The sequence below is a fragment of the Callorhinus ursinus genome, unplaced genomic scaffold, assembly GCF_003265705.2.
Source record: "Callorhinus ursinus isolate GAN/ISIS: 27379988/994484 unplaced genomic scaffold, GSC_fseal_2.0 scaffold21, whole genome shotgun sequence".
In the NCBI taxonomy this organism is placed as follows: domain Eukaryota; kingdom Metazoa; phylum Chordata; class Mammalia; order Carnivora; family Otariidae; genus Callorhinus; species Callorhinus ursinus.
In genome coordinates, this window is record NW_027397083.1 from 12,911,649 (window position 1) to 12,928,020 (window position 16,372).

Consider the following 16,372-nt stretch of genomic DNA (forward strand, 5'->3'; position numbering starts at 1 on the left):
GTATTAAAGTGAGAATATATTAATGCAGTTATTTTTCTGTATGGAAATGTACAGTTACACAAATCTCCCATTTTCCCATCACACTCATCATTTCTGGAATACAGTCTTGACTACATTGTGATCACATTCTTTCACATTGAAAAGTATGCTGTCAGGAATGCAAATAAGTAATAGGCACCTGACTAGGACTATGATATTTTTCTTTTGATTTTCCTTTTAGGATTCCACGTGTCTAAAATTTTAAGCACAGATATCCCTACTGGCTTCTTATAACTGCAAAGAGTAGAAACATTCTTCTAAGTCCTTACTATGTATTCGACGCAGTAAGTGAGGTGATAGAATTATCCCCATTTTACAGATGCGGAAACTGAGATTCAGAGAGGTTAAGTCACTCGTCCAAGGACACATTCCTATTAAGTTGTCAAGTCAGGATTTGGAACAAATTCTATCTGAATGGCTGCTCTCAATTTTTATTAGTGGGACAGGGGAATGCCTTTAGCACAGGTCTCCAGTTTTCATGAGGAGGGATTATCTTAAATACTACTAAACACTTAGGACACTCTTCTATCTCCATACAAATGTGAAGTGAATTGCTTGATTGGTGGTAACAGTCATTGGTCTATGTTTCTCTAATATGTGAATCTGACCTATTAAATGGCTTGAGAATGAAGGAATTGATCTCTTTCCCCTTCTTCTTCACCTGGACCAGTAGGAGGCAATAACCCTCATCCATAGAATTCAACTTTGCTTCAGATAGGCAAATTAAAAAATGCAGGGTAGTTCTCCAGCAAACTAACTCTAGTACTCAAACTAAGACAAATTCTCTAACATAACCACTATTGAAAATCAGAAAATATTTTGGTTTTCCATTCTCCTGACTCCTTAGTCTTATTTTTCTATTGATTCAGAAATCAGTCCAGGAGATGTCTGCTGTTTTGTAATCTATTGCTGTATAACAAGTCACTCCAAAATTTGGTGGCTTAAAATAAAAACAATCATGTTTCTGGCTCACAGATTTACAATTTGGGCAGAGTTTGGCAGGGTGGGCTTATGTGATCCCATAAAGCACCAACAGCCCAACTGGCCTGGAGGATACATTTCCAAGATGGCTCACTTCCATGGCTGGCTAGTTGGTGGGAGTTGTCAGCTGGGAGTTCATCTGGGGCTGCTGGCCAGGGGCCACTCTCTGGGGTTGGTTGGGCTTCCTCACAGCATGATGGCTGAGTTTCAAAAGCAAGTGTTCCAAGAAGCCCAGATGGAAGCTGCAAGAGTTCTTATGAACTGGCCTTAGAAGTCCCAGAATATTCCTCTGCAGCATTCTATGATCAAGCATACCTCTCAGGCAAACTAAGATGCAAGAGAACTGCCATGTTTCAAAAGAAAGAGAAGCAAAATAAAATCACACCTATTGTTAATCTAGCATGGATGTTATTGATTGAGCTTCCTTTAGAAGTCCAACTTCCTAAAAGGTAAAACCATATCAAGAGTAAAATATGAAACATATAAGAAAACAGAAATCATACTTCAGCTTGCTAGTTTTTCTGGAAATTTTAAGAACAGTACCAAAAACATAAAAATTCTATTCCTAAATCCCAGTAATGTTCAGCTTTATGGACAATGACTGATTCATGGAAGAATCTGGCAACTAAGAATTAAATGTTCCAGGGTCTCATCCAACATCAATATATGATGATGCTGATTTTCTATCATTAAATTGAAGTATTTATTGTCTGATTTCTAATTTCTAAAGTGTTCCTGAGCAGAACCAGAACCAGAATGATTTTTTTAAAATTGCTTCTCATCTACTTAGTATTTTTCCATTCATTTACTGTTCTTTTCAAAATCCACTAGGGAGAATAAAAATGGCACTCTAAACTTGAAGATACCATTTCAATTGCCTAAATTGAAGAGGCTGAACCAGGTAATCAAAAGATTCTCTGAACTCCTGTTTTCTTAAAATTTCAATTAGCTCCAGCATGGTGATAAAAAATTTTCACCAGACATAACACAGTTAGAAAGAAAATGTCATGCCCTACCAATGTAGGACAGGTGAATGCTCTGCGTTACTACTCCCATCTGTCTATTTTGTTATTGAAGACATTTGCTACCATTGGCCATGAAAGTTAGAAGTGCACATGTGTAGATATTAAGGTTATAAGTAGTTGAAGATCTAGGGGGTCTTTTTAAAATAGATTGGTGAGAGATTCAAAGTGAGACCATTATATCTCAAAGGTAACTTCTGATATGGGAAAGAAAAAATATGGGTGCTTATTCTTTAACTTTATAAAGTCCAGGAACACAAAATTTGCCACATGGAGTTTATGTAGATGTTACAGAAAGATTCTGCTCAATGTCAGCTTTTTAATAGCAGAAGGGAAGTATTTTTCCAAGGGGAAATCACAAGATCTGTCTGGGAGATCTAAAGCCATCTGGGAGATAATCTCACATGCTCTTTACTCCCTAAAAACATTATAACTCAAAGGTTACAGCCCTTTTACTACATTTGTTATGGATGCAAATTTTTTATACAAAGAACTTTAAAGTTCATCAACTGCCAATTATACCAACTAACAATCAAGAGGAAAAAAATAACATTGTAATATTTTATTGTTTATTTCATTTAAAAAGCAGAATTAGCAATACATAGAATAATAAGGAGATTTAATAAATAGCTAATCCTGTATTCTTCATTTCAAGAAATATGATAAAATGGAATTCAGCTATAAATACAGAAATAATGATATTTACTTGGATACAGCCTATCTAGCTCTCTATTCGCAGGAAAAATAGAAAACAGACAAATACAAATGTTCAATTAGCACACTGTACCAGGAAGACATATTAGCAAAATCTTGATTTTGATATATAAGTCATTCTCTGAAACTGATAAAATATAAGAAAAAGAAAAGGAAGAAGAAACTATAGACGAGGAGACTTAAAAGACATATCAAATAAAAATAATGAAATAGGTAAGATTAGGGTCTAGAAATGTAAATTGGATTGGTTAAGCTATAAAGAAAGGCAAGGAGGGTGCCTGGGTGGCTCAGTTGGTTAAGCGACTGCCTTCAGCTCAGGTCATGATCCTGGAGTCCCGGGATTGAGTCCCGCATCGGGCTCCCTGCTTGGTGGGGCGTCTGCTTCTCCCTCTGACCCTCCCGCCGCTCATGTGCTCTCTCTCTCTCTCTCACTCTCTCTCAAATAAATAAATGGAATCTTTAAAAAAAAAAAAAACGAAAGGCAAGGAAATAACTACTTTAAAATTTATGATAATGATTATTTTGGAAGAACTTCTGGGATGACTGACAAAGTATTCTTAATGGATGGTGATTTCAGATGTGTTTGACATAATATTTTATTAAGCTACATATTTGTCTGGTTTTTGAATCTTTGTCTCATTTTACAAAAGAAAAATCTAAAAAAGAATAATTGAGGAATAATGTATTTACATTTTTAAAAATTACACTTTCTTGTACTCATAGATTTAAAAAATCAGTAAGGAAAACAACATATAGAACTGAATAATAATGAAAATGCTTTGTATCATAAATTCTAATAAGCAAATAATGTGGCAAACAAAGGGAAGTGCAGAGCCACAAATAATTATTACAGAAAAGAAAGAAAGCTAAGCTAATTCATGAGTTAAATCTCCATATCGAAAGTTAGAAAAAGAAAAACCTGAGGAATGCAGAAAATGAGTAATAAAATGTGAAATTTAAATAGAAAAATATCCTACAGTATAGAAGAAAAGCAAAAGTTTGGCAAGACTAATCCAGAATAAAAGAGACAAGAAAACTAAGCAATAGTGACAATTAACAGGGAGCCTAACTACACATGCAGCAGATATTAACAGATAATAAAATAATATTATAAACAACTTGATGCAAAGACTTTTCTGAAAGTATATACAAACAGCAAATTCCTGGAAAAATATAATGTACTAAAATTGAGCCAAAAAGAAATAAAATATTTGAATAGTCCTATAAATGTAAAAGAAATGTAGTTAGTTATTAAAAAAAAAATCTTTCTACAAAGCAAACACCAGGGCCAGAGATTTTTATAAGGCAGTTCTACAAAACGTTGAAAGATAATTCTAATTTTACACAAACACTTCCAAAAGAGGATAGGTATATATAATCTTGACACCAAAACCAATAATACATTCAGAGAAATAAAAAATTTTAGTCAATCCCACGCATAAATGTGGATGCAAAAATCTTAAAATGTTAGCAAGCAAAATAGAGCAATGTGAGTAAAAGATAAAACATTATGACCAACTTGATTTTATCCTGGAAGTGAAAGGTTGATGTAACACTGGAAATATTTTCATATGCTTTGCCAAAATAAACAAGGAAGGGAGAAAACTCATGTAATCCTCTAAATGTATGTATTGAAAAGTCACTAGATAAGAACTGAAAATCATCCACTCATGAAAAGGAAAGAATTCCTAAGGGGCTAGGAATTCCTAAGGGGCTACAAAAAGTAACATACGTAATGATAAAATATAATAAAGCATTCTCCATTATCATAAAAAGATAGGAATGTCCACTATCACATCTTCTATGTCCCTTGTAAGGGTGCTACTAGCCAGTGCAATTAAGAAAAATGGAGAAATAAAGATGTAAAGATCAAGAAGGAAGAAGCAAATCTGTATCGTTTCCAGACAAAACACACACATATGAATAAACTTCCTTTCACCAGAAAACACCAAGAAGAAAATGGAAAGACAAGCCATACCCTGAAGGAAAACATTTGCAACATACATAATCATATTTTTAAAAAGATCAGTACCAAAAATATATACAGAACTCCAATAAATCAATAGGAAAAAGAATTTAATGGGAAAACAGGGAAAAGGCATAAACAGCCATTTTCTAGGTGGGAAAATAAGCATGGCCAATAAATTTTAAGAAAACATGTGTCAGTTCATTAGCAATTGGAAAATGCAAATGAAAATCACAATAAAATGCAATTTCATACTCTATATTGGCAAAAGATGAATAGTTCAACAAGAGTAATGGTCTGAAGAATGTGGAGCAATGAGACCTTTCTCACATACAAACTGTTACAAGCACCATGAACATTATTTTTCATTATCTAATACACTTACAGATGCTAACCCTTGACTTCTCCACGCCTCACTTCTCTAATCTGTAAAATGGGGATAATAAAATCTACCTCACAAGGTGATTTTAAAGATTTAGATGAGATAATACATGTAAATTGCTACCATTCTGTCTAACACGTATGAGCACTTAATAAGTATTAGTTGGTGATACTGTTATTAATATTATTGAATAGATACATCTCTTTAGTTGATATGCATAATACAGATACCATGGATGCTGAAGACACGCCATTTTGAAACATACGACAATTTCCAGAAGGAGAAAAGTCCCTGTATTGGATTTGGAGGTACACCATAGGAAGAGAGGGAGGTGGGAAGGTGAGGTAGAAGTCTGTAGAATAGAGAAGAGCATGATTAATGAAAAATAGGTACAGTCAGAGAAGTTATATGGGTAATTAGATAGGAGGAGTTCAATCAAAAACTTCCTCTGGGAGTTAGGATTACATAAAGTGATAAGCAGCAAAGTAAGCCAAAGTAATGAGTTTATCCTCTAGCAAAGAAGGGAAAGAAAGAAAGAAGGGAGAGGAGGAAAGAAAGGAAGGAAAGAAAGGAAAAAGGAGGAGAGTGAGGAAGGAAGCAAATTTCATCAGAGATCAAACAACTCAGTGAGAAGTGTGTCAGATTAAAGATGCCTCAAAGTCTTTGACTTCCTCCTCCATGAAGAGACTTCCTCCTCCCTTGAATCTGGAGCCTGCAATTACTTTGAACAATCAAGTATGGTAGAAGTGCTGCTCCAGCAGCTGTGGGCTTATTCTTTAAAAGAACTGGCAGCTTCCCCTTTCTTCCTCTTGGAGCCCTGAGGTGCCATGAAAGAAGTCCAAGCTACTCTGCTGGAGACAGAGGCCATGTAAAGGAGCACTGAGTACCTGAAACATGTGTGAAGAAGCCATCTTGGATTAGCCAGTCCTGTCAAGCCTGCAGATGTTCCAAATCCAGCTGTTCTCTGAGTGTTATCCCGTAAGAGGTGATAAGGAAGAATTGTTCAGCTCAGTCTATTCAACCCACAGAACTGAAAGAGATAACGACAAGTGATTGTTGAAGCCACTAAATTTTAGGGTAGTCTGTCACACAACAATAGATAAGCAGAACAAGGCATACCATGGGGAGAGAAATGATATTGTGTCAAAAGGAAACAAGAAGTGAAGATGCAGGCTAACCTTGCCAAAACATAGCATCAAGGTCAGATAGAGCCCTTAACCCTTGAAGCTTCCTTTTTAACCACAGGATTTTAGTCTTAGACAGTCGCAGTACGTTTTCTTTATTGCACAAAGCAGAGAGAGGACCCAACCAACCAACTGTCCACGAGAAACTGTGACCAGCAGCTGTGAATTACTTTTCCCTGGTCTCATTTGGTGTGGCAAAAATGCTTTGGAGATTTTTTTTCCCTTGATATTTCCCTATAAAAGTCTAGTGTGCTCCTACAAATGCACTCATTAAAGTCTCAGGATTCAATTTACATAATTGAGGCAGTCCAGCTAATTTTAGGAAAATTACAACTTTGTGAAAAATAACTGTTATACAATAATTATGGCAAAGATGTTCTGCTTTGTGTCAGGCACAATGAAATCAGTAGGTTTAAAAATTAAGAACAAGCGTCTCTAAGCTCTCAATGTCATTTTAAAAGAGACAGTGCTGTTAAGAAACAGCTTTGCATGTTAATCACAGAGCTCGGGAACATTCTCTGTTAAGATATATGATTTTCAACCTTGTTAAAAGAAATATTGAAAGAGGGAAATTGATTTTTTCCCAGAAAATTTGTCTGTCACACTCCAAGATAAGTTACTGTTATGTGTGTCCATTAAATAAGTTTATTATATGAAAACTCACACTCTAGGAAAAAAAAGTTCAGTCAGCATTGACTTCAGCTAGAATTTATACAATCTCTCAATTCAAGAAATCAAGGTTAACTGTCTTGATTCTCATTAATGTACGACTGAACTAGTTATGGAATGGACAGTGTACGGAAGAGGAACAAGCTTTAACTGCATTTGGAAAACAGTGTTGGTCGCCTCAGAGAAGGATTCTTAGAAATTTAATATTCGGGGAAAGAGTAAATAACTGTACTGCTATTGTACGTGCTAAATATCTGGCAGATTAACATGCAATATTTGGTAGAAGAAATCAGTGAGAGAATGAGATAATTTTTTAAGTGAAAGAAAACATTTATTCTAAAGGGTTTCAAACTTTTCCCAAGAAATATTGTGTCCCACTGAGATATTTAGGGATGGAGGAAGGGGGAAAGGAGGCTGAGTGGATGGGTTCTACTCCTTGATCAGCGCCACACCAGTCCATCACCCCCTTCAACCACAGCAGCTCTGCTTTTACATGTTTTCTGTATGGAGATGATCATAAGACTGCATTTAAAAACAGAGCTTAGGGGCGCCTGGGTGGCTCAGTCAGTTAAGCATCTGCCTTCAGCTCAGACCATGGTCCCAGGGTCCTGGGAAGGAGCCCTGTGCATGGGGCTCCCTGCTCAGTCCTGCCCCTTCTCCACCCACTTGTGCTCTCTCCCTCTCTCAAGTAAATAGATAAAATATTTTAAAAATAAATAAATAAATAAATAAATAAATAAATAAATAAATAAAAATAAAAACATAACTTAGAGCCTAAATAAAGTGCCTTAGGTGAGTTACTTCACAAGTTGACCCAGAAGTGATGCCCAAAAAGCACAACCCATGCAGTGGCAAAGACGGTGAAAGGAAGAAAACCAAGAAAATCAACAGGTTAATACTCTGTGCAACAGGGTATCTTCTTCCTAGTGACTCCGGAGAGATGATGTAGGACACATCACTGACCACCTTACTTCACAAAGGTGAAAAAAGCTGAGGTATTTATTCACTGAATTTCTTTGATCATTGATTGAGGGCTGCTCTCAGGGCATTGATTTCTCAAAAATTTGACTTGCAATATTCACAGGCCACGATTTTACCTTTTACCTTTCTCCTTTCTATTCCCTCTACCACATCCCAATGAGCATCCTTACACATAGCCTCATTAAAAAAAAAAAAGTCATTATCTAGAACACATGCTCAATATTCTCAAAGATCCCATATTCCACAAGGAAAAATTTTAGAGGTTCAAAGGTTTCAGCCCTTTTCTGTGGTCTCTGGTTAAAAAATAAAGAGTGAGGGAAAGAAAAAAGGAAAAACAGAAAGGATATATTTAATGATCATCTCTTCCATGATTTAGAATTCTAATATGTCTTCTGAAAACTTAAATATTTTATTTTAAAATTCACTGAAGGACACAACCACTTAGAACTTACTAAGATTCATTCATTAGTAACACTTGGATATTTTGGGACACATGGCTGGTTGAGTAAGTTATTTCATGTTATAATTTGGACACTTGGTATTTTATTATTCAGTAAAATGTTCAGTTTTAAAAGACTGATAAATATCAAGGGGTTATTAATCACCTTCTTTTTGATTTTTGTAGTAATTATGCTGGATTATTTACACCTACACTGAAATGCAGTATATTTTTCAGATAAATTCAACAATAAGGTAGGAGGAGAGAGCTACTAAATTAGCCAGATAATTGCGTTTTTCTTTCCATTTCTCAATATCATAGGCATAAACGTACTTCTTGTTGATGATCACATGTGTAGAGATGAATGGTCAATTTCATCACCAGTTGAAACATTTACAGAATCCTAATGCACTTTCCAGCTAACCATGACAATAGGTTAAATGTGATCCTAAGTTTATAACTTGCCAAAACACAAGGGCATTTAAACTTTTTTTTCAAGTTTACTTTTTCATAATAAAACAAATATTCAGCTACCTTTTCTTATTGGGAGAATTAATCAGTTAATATTACTACAGAATGTACTATTCAGTAGAATCACCTCATTAGAATTAGAGGAAAACTGTATAGCTTCTTAGCATGGATATTACCATTTGAATTCAACTAAGTGGTACATTTCAAATCTTCCAAAATAGGAGAATTTTGAATGTGACAAGCAGAGAAGGGACCAAAAGAGTGTCACCAGGCCATTTTTCCAAGTAAGGACATACATACAAAAAACAAACTTATTACCATACTTCATAATCTTCAACTATAAAAGGCCATTTTATTTTCTTTTTCCTCTCCCGTATGTTCATCTGTTTTGTTTCTTAAATTCCACATGAGTGAAATCATATGGTATTTGTCTTTCTCTGACTGACTGATGTTGCTTAGCATAATACACTCTAGCTCCATCCGTGTCATTGCAAATGGCAAGATTTCATTCATTTTGATGGCTGACTAGATAGATAGATAGATAGATAGATAGATAGATAGATAGATAGATAGATAGATGATAGATAGACAGATAGACAGAAAGAAAGATAGATATACACACCACATCTTCTTTGTCCATTCATCAGTTAATGGACATTTAGGCTCTTTCCATAGTTTGGCTATTGTTGATAATGCTGCTATAAACATAAGGGTGAATGTACCCTCTGAATCTGTATTTTTGTATCCTTTGGGTAAATACTTAGTAGTGCAATTGCTGGATCATAGGGTAGTTCTATTTTTAACTTTCTGAGGCACCTCCACACTGTTTTCCACAGTGGCTGCACCAGTTTGCATTCCCACCAACAGTGCAAGAGGGTTCCCCTCTCTCCACATCCTCACGAACACCTGTTGTTTTTCGTGTTGTTAATTTTAGCCATTCTGACAGATGTGAGGTCATATCTCATTGTGGTTTTAATTTGTATTTCCCTGATAATGCGTGATGTTGAGCATCTTTTTATGTGTTTGTTGGCCATCTGGATGTCTTCTTTGGATAAATGTCTGTTCATGTCTTCTGCCCATTTCTTAACTGTATTATTTGTTTTTTGGCTGTTGAGTTTGATAAATTTTTTATAGATTTTGGATACTAACCCTTTATTGAATATGTCATCTGCAAGTATCTTCTCCCATTCCGTAGGTTGCTTTTGAGTTTTGTCAATTGCTTTCTTTGCTGTGCAGAAGAGTTTTTATCTTGATAGTTCATTTTTGCTTTTGTCTCCCTTGCCTTGGGTGATGTGTCTAGTAAGAAATTGCTACGGCCGAGGTCCGAGAGGTTGCTGCCTGTGTTCTCCTCTAGGATTTTGATGGTTTCCTGTCTCACATTAAGGTCTTTCATCCATTTTGAATTTATTTTTGTGTATGCTTTAAGAAAGTGGTCCAGTTTCATTCTTCTGCATGTGGCTGTCCAATTTTCCCAACACCATTTGTTGAAGAGACTTTTTCAATTGGATCTTCTTTGCTGCTTTGTCAAAAATTAGTTGACCACATAGTTTTTTATTCTGTTCCATGGATCTATGTGTCTGTTTTTATGCCAGTGCCATACTGTCTTGATGACTACAGCTTTGTAAGATAGCTTTAAGTCCAGAATCATGATGCCTCCAGCTTTGCTTTTCTTTTTCAGGGTTTCTTTGGCTATTCAGGGTCTTTTGTGGTTCCAGACAAATTTTAGGATTGTTTATTCTAGCTCAGTGAAAAAATGCTGGTGGTATTTTGGTGAGGACTACATTAAATTTGTAGCTTGCTTTGGGTAGTATAGACATTTTAACAATGTTTGTTCTTCCAATACATAAGCATGGACTGCTTTTCCATTTCTTTGTGTCCTCTTCAATTTCTTTAATAAGTGTTCTATAGTTTTCAGAGTACAGATTTTTTTACCTGTTTGGTTAGGTTTATTCCTAGGTATCTTATTGTTTTTGCAATTGTAAATGTGATCAATTCCTTGATTTCTTTTGCTGCTGCTTCATTATTGGTGTTATAGAAATGCAACATATTTCTGTACATTGATTTTATATCCTGCAACTTTGCTGAATTCATGTATAGTTCTAGCAAATTTTTGGTGGAGTCTTTTGGATTTTCTACATAGAGTATTATGTTGTCTGCAAATAGTGAAAATTTGACTTTTTCCTTGCCAATGTGGATGCCTTTTATTTCTTTTTGTTGCCTAACTACTGAGGCCAACACTTCTAGTACTATGTAAAATAATAATGGTGAGAGTGGACATCCCTATCTTGTTCCTGACCCTATAGGTAAAGCTCTCAGGTTTTCCCCATTGAGGATGATATTAGCTGTGGGCCTTTTGTGTATGGTCTTTATGATGTTGAGGTATGTTCCATCTATACCTACTTCGTTGAGGGTTTTTATCAAGAATGGATGCTATATTTTGTCAAATGTCTTTTCTGCATCTATTGAAAGAATCACATGTTTCTTATCTTTTCTTTTATTAATGTAGTGTATCACATTGATTGATTTGTGAATATTGAACCACCCCTGCAGCCCAGGAATATATCCCACTTGATCATGGTGAATAATTCTTTTAACGTACTGTTGGATCCTATTAGCTAGTATCTTGTTGAGAATTTTTGCATCCATGTTCATCAGGGATACTGGCCTCTAATTCTCCTTTTTAATAGGATCTTCATCTGGTTTTGGAATCAAGATAATGCTAGCCTCATAGAATGAGTTTGGAAGTTTTCCTTTGGAACAGATTGAGAAGAAGAATAGGTATTAACCCTTCTTCAAATATCTGGTAGACATCAGAGCACAGAGGTCAGTTTTCAACAACATAAGCAAAATGTGAGACAAAGGTGGGTGGGTACAGGCTGATCACTGTCTTGGGGTCAATCATAGGTGGGGTCTTGCTGGCTCATGGCAGTCTTTATTGATTGAGCAGGAGGTTTCTTTTCTGATCAGGGGATGCTTTGCCCACAGGGTCTTTTGCCTGAGTTAAGAGATAAGCTGAAAAGAAGAACCTAATCAATTAGGAAGTACAGACTGAGGTCAAAATGGAGGTAGCTGAAGTCCTCTTTCATCATAAATAGTAGCTGCCTTTCCTCCCCAAATTAGGGTATTTCTGTGGCATTTTGATCTGCCTCCTCAGCCAGGGTGCCTTAACCAGGAGGCATATTAGAATCGCCATGATGAACTTTTCCTAAAGCTTCACTTGAAACTCCCTTGTTGTTGGAAACTGTACCTCTATGTCAAAGGCCATTCAAGTTATTAAACCATAATAAAATGTCTGAACACCTTGTGCTGCAGAATGTCTTCTTACTTGTGAGAGGTCAATATTTTGTTCTCTTCCGGCCTTCATCTACTTTACTCAAAGTCCACCTATTTAAGTGTTGATCTCATTTAAAAACACCCTCACAGAAATAATGGAATAATGTTTAACCAGATCTCTGGGCACCATGGCCCAGTCAGGTTGACACATGAAACTAACCATCATACTTACAGTAAAAAATTATTTGTTGGTTATCTGGAATTCAAATTTAAAAAAAATAAAATAAGAAAATAAATGTCTGGTAGAATTTCCCTGGGAAGCCACCTGGTCCTCGACTTTTGTTTGTTGAGAGAAAAAGGCCATTTTAATATCAACAAAGTAGCAAAGACAATCTCCAAATGAAGAATTGCTGTCTCGTGAAAGCATATTTGAAAGAATGTAGCCAAAACTGATCATCTTCCAAGTGTAAAACCTTGAGTGTAGAGCAAACACTTGATTTGAGTTTTCAAACCGATTTTCCCCTTAAACATAGCAATTATGTTAATTTTTGGGGTGGGGGACATTCTCATGTACTTTCCAGGGTATATTGAGGAACACTAGGCTTATAAAATACTGATTTGGTTAAGCCATTCTAAATTGAGTTTACTGCTACCAAAAGCCAAATATAATCCTCAGTGATATATCTTTCACTTGACGATAATGAATTTTAGTTTGATGATGTGCTTAGTTAGAACCATAATTATTTAGAGAAGCCAAACTGCAATGGAAACTGAAGATAAATATACATATAGATATCTAGATAGATATTTTTTAAAATGTCTAGCCATAGATAGATATACCTATATCTAGATAGATATGTTTTATTTTCTTATATTTTTTTAATTTTTAAATTAATTAACATATAATGTATTACTGGTTTCAGAGATAGAGGTCAGTGATTCATCATCAGTTTTATATAACACCCAGTGCTCATTACATCACATGCCCTCATTAATGTCCATCACCCAGTTAGATAGATATAGATTTTAAAAAATAGGTCTTCACTTTTCTAATTTCTCTGAGCCTCTATTCTCATCTTTAAAAAAAATGATAATATTACCTATCTTATAGGATTTCTGCAAAAATTAGATATGATAATGCATGCAAAACATTTAGCACAATGCTTAGATGTAAGTGTTCAATATATGATAGCTATTCTTGTTGTTGTTAATATTAGCCATTATTACAAAAGAACAGAGGTTTTGGAGCAAACTGTGTATTAAATGATAATGAAACTTACCCATTTATAAGTACTCTTCAATGGTAAAGAATTAATACTATCCTTGATTAAAAAAAAACAATTTTTATTTATGTTATTTTTTTTTAAAGATTTTACTTATTTACTTGAGAGAGAGAGAGAGAGAGAGCACACAGAGTGAGAGGGAGAAGCAGAACCCCACTGAGTAGGGAGACTGATGAAGGGCTCGATCCCAGGACCCTGGGATCATGACGTGAGCCGAAGGCAGAAGCTTAACCAACTGAGCCACCCAGGTGCTCCAAAAGAAAAGAACAAAAATAAAAACAGTTTATAAAATATTATCTGACAGAAATGTAGACAGTTAACTTCCCTTTAATTACATTAGATTCACATTTTCTTTGTTCTTTGACATTTTTCCTAACCCATGACCACCACTACTCCTTATCCCTCCAAAACTCTGAGGTGAAAAGTCTAAACCAGCAGGCCTTATTAAAGAATAATAGAGGGCGCCTGGGTGGCTCAGTCGTTAATCGGCTGGCTTCGGCTCAGGTCATGATCCCAGGGTCCTGGGATCGAGCCCCGCATCGGGCTCCCTGCTCGGCGGGAAGCCTGCTTCTCCCTCTCCCACTCCCCCTGCTTGTGTTCCCTCTCTCACTGTGTCTCTCTCTGTCAAATAAATAAATAAAATCTTTAAAAAATAATAAATACATAAAATAAAGAAGAATAGAAAGACTATCTAATCCTGACATGCTTAGCCTGACCCAAATTTCAGGAAGTCCGTAAGAATGGAAAACTGTGGGCAAAATTTTGTGTGGAAGGTCACTGAGATAGTCTACAATTCTCAGACATTAAGAACCACTGCGATTTTATAAATTGAAGGAATAGGGACAAAAGAAGTGAGTGACTGTCTCAAGGCCACACACTAAGCTAGTGATGGAACTGTGAATAGAACTAAAGATCCTTGTCCCTGGTCCTTGATAACCTGGGCAGAGATCCTGGTGACACAAGGCAGAGAACAGTCAAGGAAAACATGGCAGATCCCAACAGAAACAGATCTTGTCAAAGTTGCTGGTCAGCACAGCGGTTCCTCGTCAATGTCCACGTCCATGTCCAAGGATGGTCAACACTAATCCAGATTCAATTCCACCACTCATTGGTTGACTGAACTTGGGCGTGTCACTTAACTTGTCTGAGCCCCTGTTGCCTCACTTCTAACACAGATGTAAGAACTGCTCATAATCAGGATTTGGTGAGGAATCAATGAGATAATATGTATACAGCCACTAGAACAATGCTTGGTAAATAATAAATAATAAACGGAAGTTATTACTGTGGTCGGTCCACCCTATTTTCCTTTACTATAAAGTCTCTTTTGCCCCCACCAATTCAGCTCCTCCATATTCCTTCTATTCTTTCCTCCTATTAACATCTAATTCAGGGATACAATTCAATAAACATTTGCACGATAATGTTTAAAAAGACTGAAACTCTCTTGGAAGATTTCCTTTTAACTCACAAGCAAAGCCCCAAGCCAAAGAATGAAGCCCAGTGATAGAACTTTAGCTCCAGCAGCCTGGAGCAGTCCAGAAAAAAATTCATTTTCCTATTTTGCAATGGATGAGAGGAATCCCTAAGCTTCCCTTTGAGAAATCACACTCTTAGGTGGATACTTTCTCCCACTACTTGTTAAGGGACCATGTGCCCAGTGACAAGTGGAAAGAAGCAGAGTATCCCTGGCCAAGAGCTTTTTCCTGAAACCCCCCAGGAAAGCAGGAAGCATCCGAGCCAGGCTGATGAAGTCCGTGCAACAGCAGATGTGACTCACATACCTGAATCCTCCTCAGCCTAAATGATTCATTACTGCAGTAAAACAGCAATTCCCTCAGCTGACACCAAATACTGTAGCTATTTGCTCGCTGGAAAATATTACCATCTCAAAGAAATAGCAGATGATTTGTCCTCCATATCCCTGACATCTCTGCTCAGTTTGTCTACAAACTAAGATCTCTGATAGTTTTACAATTCCAACCATATTTATTTTAGTCTTTTTTTTTCCAAATTAATTTTCTCTGCCTTTTATCATTCAAATATGACTGACTGCTGGTATTGGGACAAAACTGAAAAATGCATTTCTTACTCCCTTCTTTGGTTTCAGTGTGTATCTTATCTGATGCACAGGTATTCTTTACTCAGTAATTCAGTGAACAATATGCAAAAGCCACATGAATTATACAACAGTTCCTAAAAATGAGTTAATAGCAGGTCATCAGCTCCTTTTTAAAAACATTCTTATTATGTATGCAGTGTGTTCCTCCTGACATTAATCCGTCTCAATTCATGGGGCACAAGTTGATACAACCTTGTAACATATGGTTTTCGGCCTTTATTGATAACTTCCCTCTTGCTGATGTTTTTGAATATAACTACTGCCAGGAGATAAGGGGCAGACGGAAGAGGTGGGGGTTGCTAAGAACTCATTCCGGATAAAGTATGAACAGAACTAAAGTGCTATAGTCGGATACAAATCCTCATGTTTACCCCTTGAGCACTAAACTGTTTGATTTCCTGTCTATCCAGGGTTGATTAGTGTTAGGTGACTTTGGGGGAATAATTCAACTGCCAGCTTCAAATGCCTGGGTTACCTGCACTAGGTATTTCACCAGCACTGCTGCCCTCATAGGAAAAAAAAATGAGCCTTATGCTCCTCCTCCAGGTAGAAAGGTTCAAAAAGTACTGGCAAGAGGAAAACCCAGAATCGGCATTATTCAAGGTGTTTTCTACCTTTAAAAGAAAGACTGTGGATTGCTCTGATTATGGCCTTCAAAATGAATTATCTGCTGCTTATCACTTTTTTATGAACCTGATATATTGGGTATTTTAAATAACAGGCACATTCACATAATGATCCGTCAGACAGATAATATACATGCACACCAATTTTCCCATTAAAGTACCATCACTAGGAAAGGAAAGCATGATGTGTTGGAGCAAACACAAATGCTCTGTTCTCTGG